This window comes from Piliocolobus tephrosceles, chromosome 14 (genome assembly GCF_002776525.5).
Source record: "Piliocolobus tephrosceles isolate RC106 chromosome 14, ASM277652v3, whole genome shotgun sequence".
Taxonomy (NCBI): domain Eukaryota; kingdom Metazoa; phylum Chordata; class Mammalia; order Primates; family Cercopithecidae; genus Piliocolobus; species Piliocolobus tephrosceles.
This window is the reverse complement of record NC_045447.1, coordinates 15,538,280-15,554,332: the sequence shown is the minus strand read 5'-3', so window position 1 is coordinate 15,554,332 and position 16,053 is coordinate 15,538,280. Positions and strand designations below refer to the sequence as shown.

Here is a 16,053-nt window from a genome sequence, read left to right as displayed (position 1 = left end):
TTTAAAACCAAGATAGGGAGAAGAAAACAGCCCAAATGTTACTATTTCCTTAGATTTTTATCTGCATAATCTATTTTAGGAGAGCCTTCAAATTTAAGAAAGTAATAGAGCTTCACCACTGTATTATTGTACACACTCAAAGATCATCATAATTGGGGACAAGAAAGAAATCACCTGCAAATAAATCACAAGAACAGAGCCTACCTGTGATTACTATTGAGCATATATCCACAATGTTCATTACACCAATTTTATTGCACAAATTTAGTCCAGCATTTTATTGAGTGCTTTAATAAGTTCTGGTGTGTGAAGTTGGGTGGCTTAATTTCTCTTAAGTCTGAATTTCCATATTGTAGAATAAGGAGGTAATACCTTTTTGCTTTTAATAAACTTTATTTTTAAGAACAGTTTTAGATTTACAGAAATACTGTAAAAATAGTACAAAGAATTCCCATATACTCTGTTATTAACTCTTATTATCACCTTGTATTTATGGTACATTTATTTTTTATTTTTATTTTTATTTTTTTATTATACTTTAAGTTCTAGGGTACATGTGCATAATGTGCAGGTTTGTTACATATGTATACTTGTGCCATGTTGGTGTGCTGCACCCATCAACTCATCAGCACCCATCAATTCGTCATTTATATCAGGTATAACTCGCAATGCAATGCCTCCCCCCTCCCCCTCCCCATGATAGGCCCCGATGTGTGATGTTCCCCTTCCCGAGTCCAAGTGATCTCATTGTTCAGTTCCCACCTATGACTGAGAACATGCGGTGTTTGGTTTTCTGTTCTTGTGATAGTTTGCTAAGAATGATGGTTTCCAGCTGCATCCATGTCCCTACAAAGGACGCAAACTCATCCTTTTTTATGGCTGCATAGTGTTCTGTGGTGTATATGTGCCACATTTTCTTAATCCAGTCTGTCACTGATGGACATTTGGGTTGATTCCAAGTCTTTGCTATTGTGAATAGTGCCGCAATAAACATACGTGTGCATGTGTCTTTATAGCAGCATGATTTATAATCCTTTGGGTATATACCCAGTAGTGGGATGGCTGGGTCATATGGTACATCTAGTTCTAGATCCTTGAGGAAATGCCATACTGTTTTCCATAATGGTTGAACTAGTTTACAATCCCACCAACAGTGTAAAAGTGTTCCTATTTCTCCACATCCTCTCCAGCACCTGTTGTTTCCTGACTTTTTAATGATTGCCATTCTAACTGGTGTGAGATGGTATCTCATTGTGGTTTTGATTTGCGTTTCTCTGATGGCGAGTGATGATGAGCACTTTTTCATGTGTCTGTTGGCTGTATGAATGTCTTCTTTTGAGAAATGTCTGTTCATATCCTTTGCCCACTTTTTGATGGAGTTGTTTGTTTTTTTCTTGTGAATTTGTTTGAGTTCTTTGTAGGTTCTGGATATTAGCCCTTTGTCAGATGAGTAGATTGCAAAAATTTTCTCCCATTCTGTAGGTTGCCTGTTCACTCTGATGGTAGTTTCTTTTGCTGTGCAGAAGCTCTTTAGTTTAATTAGATCCCATTTGTCAATTTTGGCTTTTGCTGCCGTTGCTTTTGATGTTTTAGACATGAAGTCCTTGCCCATGCCTATGTCCTGAATGGTACTACCTAGGTTTTCTTCTAGGGTTTTTATGGTAATAGGTCTAACATTTAAGACTCTAATCCATCTTGAATTAATCTTCGTATAAGGAGTAAGGAAAGGATCCAGTTTCAGCTTTCTACTTATGGCTAGCCAATTTTCCCAGCACCATTTATTAAATAGGGAATCCTTTCCCCATTTCTTGTTTCTCTCAGGTTTGTCAAAGATCAGATGGCTGTAGATGTGTGGTATTACTTCTGAGGACTCTGTTCTGTTCCATTGGTCTATATCTCTGTTTTGGTACCAGTACCATGCTGTTTTGGTTACTGTAGCCTTGTAGTATAGTTTGAAGTCAGGTAGCGTGATGCCTCCAGCTTTGTTCTTTTCACTTAGGATTGTCTTGGCAATGCGGGCTCTTTTTTGGTTCTGTATGAACTTTAAAGCAGTTTTTTCCAATTCTGTGAAGAAACTCATTGGTAGCTTGATGGGGATGGCATTGAATCTATAAATTACCTTGGGCAGTATGGCCATTTTCACGATATTGATTCTTCCTATCCATGAGCATGGTATGTTCTTCCATTTGTTTGTGTCCTCTTTGATTTCACTGAGCAGTGGTTTGTAGTTCTCCTTGAAGAGGTCCTTGACATCCCTTGTAAGTTGGATTCCTAGGTATTTTATTCTCTTTGAAGCAATTGTGAATGGAAGTTCATTCCTGATTTGGCTCTCTGCTTGTCTGTTACTGGTGTATAAGAATGCTTGTGATTTTTGCACATTAATTTTGTATCCTGAGACTTTGCTGAAGTTGCTTATCAGCTCAAGAAGGTTTTGGGCTGAGACGATGGGGTTTTCTAAGTATACAATCACGTCATCTGCAAACAGGGACAATTTGACTTCTTCTTTTCCTAACTGAATACCCTTGATTTCTTTCTCTTGCCTGATTGCCCTAGCCAGAACTTCCAACACTATGTTGAATAGGAGTGGTGAGAGAGGGCATCCCTGTCTTGTGCCAGTTTTCAAAGGGAATTTTTCCAGTTTTTGCCCATTCAGTATGATATTGGCTGTGGGTTTGTCATAAATAGCTCTTATTATTTTGAGGTACCTTCCATCAATACCAAATTTATTGAGCGTTTTTAGCATGAAGGGCTGTTGAATTTTGTCAAAAGCCCTTTCTGCATCTATTGAGATAATCATGTGGTTCTTGTCTTTGGTTCTGTTTATATGCTGGATTACGTTTATTGATTTGCGAATGTTGAACCAGCCTTGCATCCCAGGGATGAAGCCCACTTGATCATGGTGGATAAGCTTTTTGACGTGCTGCTGAATCCGGTTTGCCAGTATTTTATTGAGGATTTTTGCATCGATGTTCATCAGGGAGATTGGTCTAAAATTCTCTTTTTTTGTTGTGTCTCTGCCAGGCTTTGGTATCAGGATGATGTTGGCCTCATAAAATGAGTTAGGGAGGATTCCCTCTTTTTCTATTGATTGGAATAGTTTCAGAAGGAATGGTACCAGCTCCTCCTTGTACCTCTGGTAGAATTCAGCTGTGAATCCATCTGGTCCTGGGCTTTTTTTGGTGGATAGGCTATTAATTGTTGCCTCAATTTCAGAGGCTGCTATTGGTCTATTCAGGGATTCAACTTCTTCCTGGTTTAGTCTTGGAAGAGTGTAAGTGTCCAGGAAATTATCCATTTCTTCTAGATTTTCTAGTTGATTTGTGTAGAGGTGTTTATAGTATTCTCTGATGGTAGTTTGTATTTCTGTGGGGTCCGTGGTGATATCCCCTTTATCATTTTTTATTGCGTCTATTTGATTCTTCTCTCTTTTCTTCTTTATTAGTCTTGCTGGCGGTCTGTCAATTTTGTTGATCTTTTCAAAAAACCAACTCCTGGATTCATTGATTTTTTTGGAGGGTTTTTTGTGTCTCTATCTCCTTCAGTTCTTCTCTGATCTTAGTTAATTCTTGCCTTCTGCTAGCTTTTGAATGTGTTTGCTGTTGCTTCTCCAGTTCTTTTAATTGTGATGTTAGAGTGTCAATTTTAGATCTTTCCAGCTTTCTCTTGTGGGCATTTAGTGCTATAAATTTCCCTCTACCCACTGCTTTAAATGTGTCCCAGAGATTCTGGTATGTTGTATCTTTGTTCTCATTGGTTTCAAAGAACATCTTTATTTCTGCTTTCATTTCGTTATGTACCCAGTAGTCATTCAGGAGCAGGTTGTTCAGTTTCCATGTAGTTGAGCGGTTTTGATTGAGTTTCTTAGTCCTGAGTTCTAGTTTGATTGCACTGTGGTCTGAGAGACAGTTTGTTATAATTTCTGTTCTTTTACATTTGCTAAGGAGTGCTTTACTTCCAATTATGTGGTCAATTTTGGAATAAGTGTGATGTGCTGAGAAGAATGTATATTCTGTTGATTTGGGGTGGAGAGTTCTGTAGATGTCTATTGGGTCCGCTTGGTGCAGAGATGAGTTCAATTCCTGGATATCCTTGTTAACTTTCTGTCTCGTTGATCTGTCTAATGTTGACAGTGGAGTGTTGAAGTCTCCCATTGTTATTGTATGGGAGTCTAAGTCTCTTTGTAAGTCTCTAAGGACTTGCTTTATGAATGTGGGTGCTCCTGTATTGGGTGCATATATATTTAGGATAGTTAGCTCTTCCTGTTGAATTGATCCCTTTACCATTATGTAATGGCCTTCTTTGTCTCTTTTGATCTTTGATGGTTTAAAGTCTGTTTTATCAGAGACTAGGATTGCAACCCCTGCTTTTTTTTGTTCTCCATTTGCTTGGTAGATCTTCCTCCATCCCTTTATTTTGAGCCTATGTATGTCTCTGCATGTGAGATGGGTCTCCTGAAGACAGCAGACTGATGGGTCTTGACTCTTTATCCAGTTTGCCAGTCTGTGTCTTTCAATTGGAGCATTTAGTCCATTTACATTGAAGGTTAATATTGTTATGTGTGAACTTGATCCTGCCATTATGATATTAACTGGTTATTTTGCTCGTTAGTTGATGCAGCTTCTTCCTAGCCTCGATGGTCTTTACATTTTGGCATGTTTTTGCAATGGCTGGTACCGGTTGTTCCTTTCCATGTTTAGGGCTTCCTTCAGGGTCTCTTGTAAGGCAGGCCTGGTGGTGACAAAATCTCTAAGCATTTGCTTATCTGTAAAGAATTTTATTTCTCCTTCACTGATGAAACTTAGTTTGGCTGGATATGAAATTCTGGGTTTAAAATTCTTTTCTTTAAGAACGTTGAATATTGGCCCCCACTCTCTTCTGGCTTGTAGAGTTTCTGCCGAGAGATCTGCTGTCAGTCTGATGGGCTTCCCTTTGTGGGTAACCCGACCTTTCTCTCTGGCTGCCCTTAAGATTTTTTCCTTCATTTCAACTTTGGTGAATCTGGCAATTATGTGTCTTGGAGTTGCTCTTCTGGAGGAGTATCTTTGTGGCGTTTTCTCTGTATTTCCTGAATTTGAATGTTGGCCTGCCCTGCTAGGTTGGGGAAGTTCTCCTGGATGATATCCTGAAGAGTGTTTTCCAACTTGTTTCCATTTCCCCCTCACTTTCAGGCACCCCAATCAGACGTAGATTTGGTCTTTTTACATAATCCCATACTTCTTGCAGGCTTTGTTCATTTCTTTTTCTTCTTTTTTCTTTTGGTTTCTCTTCTCGCTTCATTTCATTCATTTGATCCTCAATCACTAATACTCTTTCTTCCAGTTGATCGAGTCGGTTACTGAAGCTTGTGGATTTGTCATGTATTTCTCGTGTCATGGTTTTCATCTCTGTCATTTCGTTTATGACCTTCTCTGCATTAATTAGTCTAGCTATCAGTTCTACCACTCTTTTTTCAAGATTTTTAGTTTCTTTGCGCTGGGTACGTCATTCCTCCTTTAGCTCTGAGAAGCTTGATGGACTCAAGCCTTCTTCTCTCATCTCGTCAAAGTCATTCTCTGACCAGCTTTGATCCGTAGCTGGCGATAAACTGCGCTCCTTTGCAGGGGGAGATGCGCTCTTATTTTTTGAATTTCCAGCTTTTCTGCCCTGCTTTTTCCCCATCTTTGTGGTTTTATCTGTCTCTGGTCTTTGATGATGGTGACATACCGATGGGGTTTTGGTATAGGTGTTCTTCCTGTTTGATAGTTTTCCTTCTAATAGTCAGGACCCTCAGCTGTAGGTCTGTTGGAGATTGCTTGAGGTCCACTCCAGACCCTGTTTGCCTGGGTATCAGCAGCAGAGGTTGCAGAAGATAGAATATTGCTGAACAGCAAGTGTACCTGTCTGATTCTTACTTTGGAAGCTTCCTCTCAGGGGTACAATCCACCCTGTGAGGTGTGGGGTGTCAGAGTGCCCCTAGTGGGGGATGTCTCCCAGTTAGGCTACTCAGGGGTCAGGGACCCACTTGAGCAGGCAGACTGTCCGTTCTCAGATCTCAACCTCCGTGTTGGGAGATCCACTGCTCTCTTCAAAGCTGTCAGACAGAGTCGTTTGCGTCTGCACAGGTTTCTGCTGCTTTGTTTGTTGTTGTTTAGCTGTGCCCTGTCCCCAGAGGTGGATTCTACAGAGACAGGCAGGTTTCCTTGAGCTGCTGTGAGCTCCACCCAGTTGGAGCTTCCCAGCCGCTTTGTTTACCTACTTAAGCCTCAGCAATGGTGGGCGCCCCTCCCACAGCCTTGCTGCTGCCTTGCGGTTAGATCACAGACTGCTCTGCTAGCAATGAGGGAGGCTCTGTGGGCGTGGGACCGTCCCGGCCAGGTGTGGGTATAATCTCCTGGTGTGCCCGTTTGCTTAAAGTGTAGTATTGGGGTGGGAGTTACCCAATTTTCCAGGTGTTGTGTGTGTCAGTTCCCCTGGCTAGGAAAAGGGATTCCCTTCCCCCTTGCGCTTCCCAGGTGAGGCGATGCCTCGCTCTGCTTCAGCTCTGGCTGGTTGGGCTGCAGCAGCTGACTAGCACCGATTGTCCAGCGCTTCCTAGTGAGATGACCACAGTACCTCAGTTGAAAATGCAGAAATCACCAGTCTTCTGTGTCGCTCGTGCTGGGAGTTGGAGACTGGAGCTGTTCCTATTCGGCCATCTTGCTCCGGTACATTTATTATAATTAATAACTCAATATCAAGATATTATTAACCAAATCCCAAACTTTGTTTACATTTCCTTAGTTTTTATCTAATATCCTTTTTCTGCTCCAGGATTTCATCCAGGGTAGTGCATTACATTTAGTCCTCATATTTCCTTAGGTTCCTGTTGACTCTAACAGTTTCTGAGGCTTGCCTTGTTTTTAATGACTTTGACAGTTTTAAGAAATACTGCTCAAGTATTTTGTAGAATATCCCTCAAGTGAAATTTGTCTGACATGAAGTCATGAATTTTGAGGAGGAATAATACAGAGGTAAAGCGCCATTTTTATGACATCAAGGATACATGCTGTCAGTGTGACATCACTGTTTTTGACCTCAATCATCTGGCCAAGGTCATCTTTGTCAGTTTTCTCCACCATAAGGTTTTTTTTCCCCACTGTGTCATACTGTACTGTACTATTCTGAAGGAAGTCACTGTGCACAGCCCACACTTAAGGAGTGGGGAGTTTTGCTCTCCTTCCTTGAAGGTGAGGTATCTACATAAATTATTTGGGATTCTTCTGCATGGAGGATTTGTCTCTTCTCCCCCATTTATTTGTTCAGTCATTTATTTATGTAAGTATGGACTCCTGGATATTTCTTTTATTGATTGACTGGAGACAGGGTCTTGTTCTGTCACAGAGGCTGGAATGCAGTGGCACGATCACAGCTCACTGCAGCTTTGACCTCCCAGGCTCAAGTAATCCTCCCACCTCAGCCTCCTGAGTAGCTAGGACTACATGTGCCGCCATGCCTGGTTAATTTTTTTGTTTGCTTGTTTTGTTGAGGTTTTTTTTAATTTTTAATTTTATTTTATTTTATTTTTTTATGTTTTTTTTTTTTTTTTTTTTTTTTCTGTAGAGAAGGCATTTCACCATGCTGCTCAGGCTGGTCTTGAACTCCTTGGTTCAAGCAATCCTCCTGCCTTGGCCTCCTAAAGTGCTGGGATTACAATGTGAGCCACCATGCCCAGCCAGATATTTCTTCTTCTTCTTTCTTTTTTTTTATGAGATGGAGTTTCGCTCTTGTCGCCCAGGCTGGAGTGCAATGGCACGATCTTGGCTCACTGCAACTTGCGCCTCCTGGGTTCAAGTGATTCTCTTGCCTTAGCCTCCTGAGTAGCTGGGATTACAGGCACCCACCATCACACCCAGCTAATTTTTGTGTTTTTAGTAGAGATGGGGTTTCGCCATTTTAGCCGGGCTGGTCTTCAACTCCTGACCTCGGGTGATCCGACCACCTTGGCCTCCCAGGGTGCTGAGATTATAGGCGTGAGCCACCATATCTGCCCATTTCTTTTATACTTATATAACCCAGTTTATTTTGTTGCTAAAATTGCTCCAACTTTGACCATTGATTGGGAACTCTTTCACTTGGCTCCCATGTCCCTTTGGCATACCCCTATCGATGTAGATTTGTTTTCTTTGTGGTGGGGGCGAAGGGAGACAATTTTCTGTTTTTTTGCCAGTACAATATGTTCCAGGCTATCTGCCCTAGTCCTAGAATCAGCCATTTCTCCAAGGAGGGTTGGTTCCTTTTGTTAGTAAATGGTATTCGATACCAAAATATAGATGCTAGGTGTGCTCCTTGCTACTGGATGTTATTGCTTCTAGGCCCTCTCAACTGACAGAGCAAGCAAATGTATGTATGGTAATACCTTTTTAAATGTTGACAGCAAATCATGTATTGCAGTTAGAATGGGATAGAGTCAATAAACTTTATGTGCAATTTTTTGCAACTTTAGATTCAATTCTTATAGACTAGAAGGAACATAGGACAAGTATACAAATGACTATTCAAGAACAGTAATTGCTGTAAGAGTGGTGTCAGTGTGGTTTGTAAATTGTTACAACTTTTCTGAAGGGCAAATTGGCAGGACCACTCAGAATCCAAAAACAAGGATTATGCTGTATCTTCAGGGAAATGGAGTGTTTGTGGAAACTGTCTTTTCTGCCTTAAGAATCACTGCTACTTTACAGCCTTGTTTATAGCAAAAGGGGTAGAATAGCTGCATATCCCAAAGCTGGAGATTTTGGCAGAGTAAATTATGATACTACCATGTGACAAGTTACTGTGCATTAAAAATACTAAGGTAGGATAATGGCCAAATAATATGAAAAGATACAATATTTTGTAGTTAGCAAAAACAAGTTTTCTAAAATCATTTTATAAAAATAAATGGTTATAACCTAAAAAGTTTGGCGTATGCCAGCCAAATATTAGCCATGGTTATATCTGAATGGTAAAATTCTTCTTTTTCCTTCCAGTATTATTATTACAGAAAAGCAAAACAATTTTATTAAAATCTGAAAACAAAAAGGTTTTATTATACTAAGAAACCAAAAGTTAGATTTTTCCTTTTAAAATGCACTAAGGTACATCATTATAATGCTTATGTTTGGGGAAGAGATTTGGATTTTAGCATGAACCATTAATTCTCAGTATTTGCTTAGTGAATACGTTTAAGAAGTGCTGATATTTTAGAGTATGATTTTAAATAGACCTACTTCCAACAATGCCCAAATTCTGCCATGCCAGTCACCCCTTTTTCTCGAAGTTTTCAAAGAAATAGAAACACAAGGAAGAGTGACAAGTGGAAAACACATTGGACTTGAATATATGTCTGGGTTTAAAGGCCTTTCTCTTCCTAATGCTCCAGTCTTCCCCCAGCATGCCCCAGATCCTCAGGATTTTGCAGCATGCATTTGAGAGAGAGCAAAATGTCCTGGGTGCCTTTTGCAGCAGTGACCCTACTTACTACATGGTTCAAGTGGTATTCTGAAATCAGATTGGTGTTCACTCTACTTGTGAAGTGGTCATTATGGAGAAGGAGGCATGGACTTCCTCCTCCTGTGTGCATAGTAATAATGACTCATAAAAGTTTATGACCAGCAAAATGATCTGATTGGTCCACGCATTTCAGGAAAATTAATCGGACACGGTTGTGCTGGTAGAAGTAAAGAGATAAAGGAAGATCAGTGTTATGGTCTGAATGTTTATGTCCCCCCAAAATTCATATGTTAAAACCTAATCATGGCTGGCTGTGGTGGCTCAAGCCTGTAAGCCCAGCACTTTGGGAGGCTGAGGCGGGCGGATTGCAAGGTCAGGAGATCGAGACCATCCTGGCTAACACGGTGAAACCCCGTCTCTGCTAAAAAAAATACAAAAAATTAGGCGGATGTGGTGGTGGGCACCTGTAATCCCAGCTACTTGGGAGGCTGAGGCAGGAGAATGGCGTGAACCTGGGAGGCGGAGCTTGCAGTGAGACGAGATCATGCCGCTGCACTCCAGCCTGGGCGACAGAGCTAAAATAAAATAAATAAATAAAATTTTAAAAACAAAAACAAAAAAACCTAATCACTAATGTGATGCTGTTAGGAGATGGGGCCTTTGGGAAGTGTTTAGGTCATGAGGGCAAAGTCCTTATGCATGGGATTTGTGCCCGTAGAAAGAAGAGGCCTAGAGAGCTGCCCTGCCCCATATGAGAACACAGTGAGCACATGCCACCTATGAGCCGTACAGCGAGCCTTCACCAAACACTGCATTTTCCAGCATCTTGATCTTGGAATTTCCAGCCTCCCGAACTATAAAAACAATTCCTGTTGTTTATAAGCCACCCAGTTTGTAGTATTTTGTTAGAGTAGCCCAAAGCGACTAAGACAGTCATTTAGGCTGTTATATTAGTCTTGGTAAGATGAAGCATGGGTCTGCCTTTGGGTGATGCACTAGAAACGGAAAGAGAGAGATAGAATCCAGACTCTGCAGAGAGATCTCAAGATCAGTGACCATTCATGGTAGCTAGAATCAGAAACAAGTTGGTAAGACCTGCTGCCATTTACAAAATAGAGAAGTATTGAGAAACGTTGGTGGAGTGAGGTGGGGAATGTGAGATTACAGTTTTTGTGAGTGTACTATAATTTACATACAATAAACATACACCTTACATGTTCATTTTGATAATTTTTTATATTTGTGTAAACACCAAAGAAAATGTAAACTTTTCTGTCATCTCAGAAAGTTCCCTTATGCCCCTTTTCATTTGATTTCCCACCCACTCCCAGGTAACCACTTCGATTTCTGTCACCATGGACTTTTGCTCAACATAATGTTTTTGAGATTTATTTGTGTTGTTTCATGTATTAAAGGTTCATTTATATTGCTGGGTAGTATTCCATTAGATGGATATACCATAATTTATCACTTTTTCTATAGATGAACATTTGAGGTTTCTAGTTGCGCTATTACACATGAGGCTATTAGGAATAGAATTGCTGGGTCATGGTAGTTAGATATATATTTAACTTTATAGGAAACTGCCATGTCCTTTACCAAAATGGTTATATCATTTACACACCCATTAGCAACCATTGAGAGTTCCAGTAATTTCATATCCTCACCAACATTTGGTGTTTTTATTTTAACCAGTCTCATGGGTGTCAGTTTATGTGTTTATAATTTATGAGCTGTATATACTGTTTATTTTGCTGCTTGAAATGTTAGGGACTATATACCACTACAATTGCAGGGTTTTATTTAAACGTTTACTACACTGCATATACAGGAATATACTGACTTTTGCAAAATGCAGCAAACATTTTTAACATTTGTTATTACATGAAAAAGGTACAAAAGTGTTCAAAGAGATACACATTTCAAGTTGTAGCAGGTTGTGACAGAGTTTTTGAGGGCAACGCATGTATAAAATTAATAACATGTTAGTATATTTAAAATCATAACGAAAATCTCTCTGGTCATGCTGACCATAACAAATTACTGTGTTGTAGTATACTTATAACAAGGGTAAACAGACTACCACCTCAGGGCCAAGTTCAGTTTGCCTTTCACTTTTGTTTATTCGTTTTTGTTGTTGTTGTTGTTGTTGTTAAGACAGGTTTTCTCTCTTATGGCCCAGGCTGGAGCACAGTGGCACAGTGTTGGCTCACTGCAACCTCCACCTCCTGGGCTCAAGGGATCCTCCTGCTTCAATGTCCCGAATAGCTAAGACAGGTGTGTGCCACCACACCTGGCTAATTTTTGTATTTTTGTAGAGATGAGATTTCACCATGTTGCCCAGGCTGGTCTCAATCTGCTGGGCTCAAGTGATTTACTCGCCTCGGCCTCCCAAATTGCTAGGATTACAGGCATGAGCTACTGTGCCTGGCCTGCTCTTGCTTTTATAATTAAAATTTTGTTAGGACACAGCAGTGCTTGTTTATTTACGTATTGTCTATGGGTGCTTTACAAGGGAAGAGTTGAAAAACTGCAGCACTGAATGGCTTGCAAAGCCAAAAATTTTTACCTGACCCTTTATAGAAAAAGTTTGCAATACTGCATAATCCTATTGCATTTTTGTTTTCTTCTGGAGATTAAAGGTGTTTTTCTTGGGATAAATGAATTAGCCAAAACACAAAACCAGTTGATCAAACAAACAAAAAAAAAACCTACCTCTGTTATAACAGCAGTAATTTTCAGAACATAACAACTGACAATATTTTTGCCCTTCATTCCGTGTTCTTTTAAAGTCACCATCTGTGCACTGTTGCCGTAAGTACATTTATAAAAACTTGTCTGTTAAGCCATTTTGCTAACTATAGCCTCCTTGAGGGGATGTATTTGGTTGACTCCATCAGTTTGGCCATGAATAGTGTTATATGTGTTGAATTGGCGGGCTCTCTACATCAGTTACATTTATGTTTAACTCCTTAGAAATGAATACAGCCGGGTTTTGTGGCTCACACCTGTAATCCCAACACTTTGGGAGGCCGAGGCAGGCGCATCACCTGAGGTCAGGAGTTCAAGACCAGCCTGACCAGGAGAAAACCCATCTCTACTAAAAATACAAAAAGTAGCCGAGCATGGTGGCACATGCCTGTAATCCCAGCTACTCGGGAGGCTGAGGCAGGAGAATCACTTGAACTGAGGAGGTGGAGGTTGTGGTGAGCCAGGATTGCTCCATTGCACTCCACCCTGGGCAACAAGAGCGAAACAAGAAAGAAAAGGGATATATATTGTTGTATAAATTGTTATAAGCACTTGCTTTGACTATTTTGCAAAAGCTCTTTGCTTTTTTTCTCTAGGAGATCATCCATAATGTTGCTGTGTTTTATTTTCAGAACCTTTTCAAATTTAATATCATTCTGATAGGAACTTACTAAATTTATCATTATTAGAATTTCTGCATCATTTTTGCATGATGTGGCCTCCAGCAAGTCAAATGAATTTATTCCAAGTTCTTCAGCATATTTCCTAATGCCAAATATTTTAAGCAAATGATTCACATAGAACTCCTCAATTTATTATCATTCTTGAAGGCATCAAAAAAGTGTGACTTTTCAAATTGACCTTCTCTTAAGGACATTTTGCCCCTTCATTCTCTTATAATTCTGTGATTAATGGATATGGGATGGCAGATTGACAAGAACTGGCCCAGTTATAGAGAGTATTTTCAGTTTTTTGTTATTTTTACATCCTGTGTACAGTTGAATTTCCAAATCTCATCTCCTCTCTTTTTTTTTAAATTGAGACAGGTCTCGCTCTGTTGCCCAGGCTGGAGTGCAGTGCCATGATGTTGGCTCACTACAACCTCTGCCTCACGGGCTTAAGCGATTCTCGTGCCTCAGCCTTCCAAGTAGCTGGGATTACAGGCGCCTGCCACCATGCCTGGCTAATTTTTGTATCTGTAGTAGAGATGGGGTTTCACCATGTTGCCAGACCGGTCTCAAACTGCTGGCCTCAAGTGATCCACCTGTCTCAGCCTCTGAAAGTGCTCGGATTACAGGTGAGAGCCACCGTGCCCAGCCCAAATCTCATACCTCTAATAACTGTATCCTTTTTCGGGTTGTCATCTCCATCATCAGTGTGATATGATTGATGTAACTGATGTAAAATATTTTGAAGGTTTCCATATTCCTCTCCATTCTCAATTTAATTTTCTAACCTGCATAGTTGTCTTAAACCACAGTCTATCATTCTTAGCATTTCTTAGAACTTCTGTTGTTTTATAGAATTCCTAAATTCATCTGATTCTCTTTGGATTGTTTCCAGTTTTGGCTGTTAGGAATAAAACTGCTGTAAACATTGAGTTTGTCTTTTCATGCGTTTATATTTTCAGTTCTCTTTGGTAAATACCTAGGAATGGAATCACTGGGTTGTATAGTAATTATGTGTTTACTATTGTAAGAAACTGCCAAACTGTTCCCAAAGTGTTTGTATCATTTTGCATTGTATAGGAGTTCCAGTTGTTTCTTATCCTTTCCCAACACTTCTTAATTTTAGCATTTTGTAGATATGTAGTGGAGTCTCATTGTGGTTTTAATTTGCACTGCCCTGAGGACTCGTAATGTTGACATCTTTTCAAGTGCTTATTTGCCATGTGTTAGATATTCCTTAATGAAACGCCTGAATCATTTACACCCTCCTACTTTTTAAAAAATTGTCTTTGTCATTAGAGAGTTATATATTCCAGATACAACTCCAACTTTATTTATTTATTTATTTATTTATTTATTTATTTATTTATTTATTTATTTATTGAGATGGAGTATCACTCTGTCGCCCAGGCTAGAGTGCAGTGGCCGGATCTCAGCTCACTGCAAGCTCCGCCTCCCGGGTTTATGCCATTCTCCTGCCTCAGCCTCCTGAGTAGCTGGGACTACAGGCGTCCACTGCCTTGCCCAGCTAGTTTTTTGTATTTTTTAGTAGAGATGGGGTTTCACTGGGTTAGCCAAGATGGTCTCGATCTCCTGACCTTGTGATCCGCCCGTCTCGGCCTCCCAAAGTGCTGGGATTACAGATCTCAAACTTTATTATCAAATGTGTTTTGTAGGTATTATGTCCTGGCCTATGACTTAACTTTTCATATTTTAAACAGTTTTTTGAATAGTAAGATTTTTAAATTTTGATGAAGTATCCAGCTTGTCATTTATTTATGATTCATGTCTCGTAGGGACCCCTCTTCTAACTCTTCAGTTCTCTGTTCAGCTTATTCCTCACTAGCACTCTACCCTACAGTTCTAGCTACCTTGCCCTCCCCAAAATCTGTGCGCCTGCTCACTCACTCACTCTGTTGGTCACTCTTGCTTGCTCTCCCTCTCTCCCCCACTTTCTCAACTTTTGGAGGTACCTCCAACGCCGAGCTCTATTTCATTCTGGAAACTACCACCATGTAAATTAGTTGCTGTAGTCATAGATATCCCTTGGATTTTTTCCTTTTGTTGAAGAGCACCACAGTCCTGAGCTGCCATTAACTGTTAAGACTATGTTAATAACTAGAAGTAACATATGCCACTCAAACTCTTTGAAAAGCAATTTGGCGACTTCCTTGAAGGTATAAATAGTTTACTGTTTAAGAAAGAGCATAGGCTTTAAAGTTAGTTCAGATCCCACAACCGTAAAATATTCATGGCCTTGGGAACATGATTACCCAAAAGGCTAGAGAAATTATTGGACAAGAGAAGAACAGCACTTGCATTTTTCATCTTAAAACAGAAGTATCATGTTCTTTGGTAGTATACTGATTATGATGTATTCTTACCAAGGATAATCAACTCTATTGTCTTAGCTATGAAGACACTGCATTGTTAAAAATAGAAGGTCATGTTTCTGTGTTCCAGTTCTTTACTGTGTCAGCAAATGAAATTTAACAAGGGGAGAATATTGGAAATAGCTGGGTGCTTGGTGTATTTTACAAAGGTTTGTTGACATTATTTACATTTGTTCAGTTTTAGTTAACTCATTATAGAAGAGGAAACAGTTTTTGTCCGTTGGAAAAAGCAAAGGATATTTTCCCATAGCCTGCTTGAATCTCTTGGCATTTGGTGGTCTGGTTCATTCTGAGTAGATTGCTTTGTGCATTCTTATGCCATTTGCCTCTAGGACAAACCCCAATTAAGTAACTACTCTTTTCCATTTGAAAACTGGCATATGGGCTTTATTCCAAAGCATCAATTAAAGCAGCAGTTTTTCTACTGGGAGCACTTTACCTCCTCCTTTTGCGATTAGTTTGAGTATTTTCCTATGGGAAATCCATTCTTAATAGCATATTTTCCATCTTACAATAGAAGGGGCAGCAGCTGCAGTTCTTTGCAGTAAGGATGGAGTATAATATGGAAGTGTATAGATGAAATGGGTTGCTTTTCTTCCATCTTTTTTCCCCTTTTACATTTGCTTTTGCTTGAGTGGTTGGTCCCTGAAGAGGCAGTAACTATGGGCATGCATATATATGTATGTATGTCCCTGCAACATTTAAAGTGTGTAAATGAGAAGACCTTGCTTAAACCTGAATGAGAATTTACATAACTAACCTAACTAACACCTCTCTTTGCTTATGTTTCCACA

General features: G+C 39.9%; 1 protein-coding gene across 8 annotated transcripts in view; it reads left to right on the top strand.

Moving 5' to 3' along the window:
* The window catches only part of RABGAP1 (RAB GTPase activating protein 1), a 190,437-nt gene that overhangs the window by 132,317 nt on the left and 42,067 nt on the right, over nt 1-16,053 (top strand). The window lies entirely within an intron of this gene.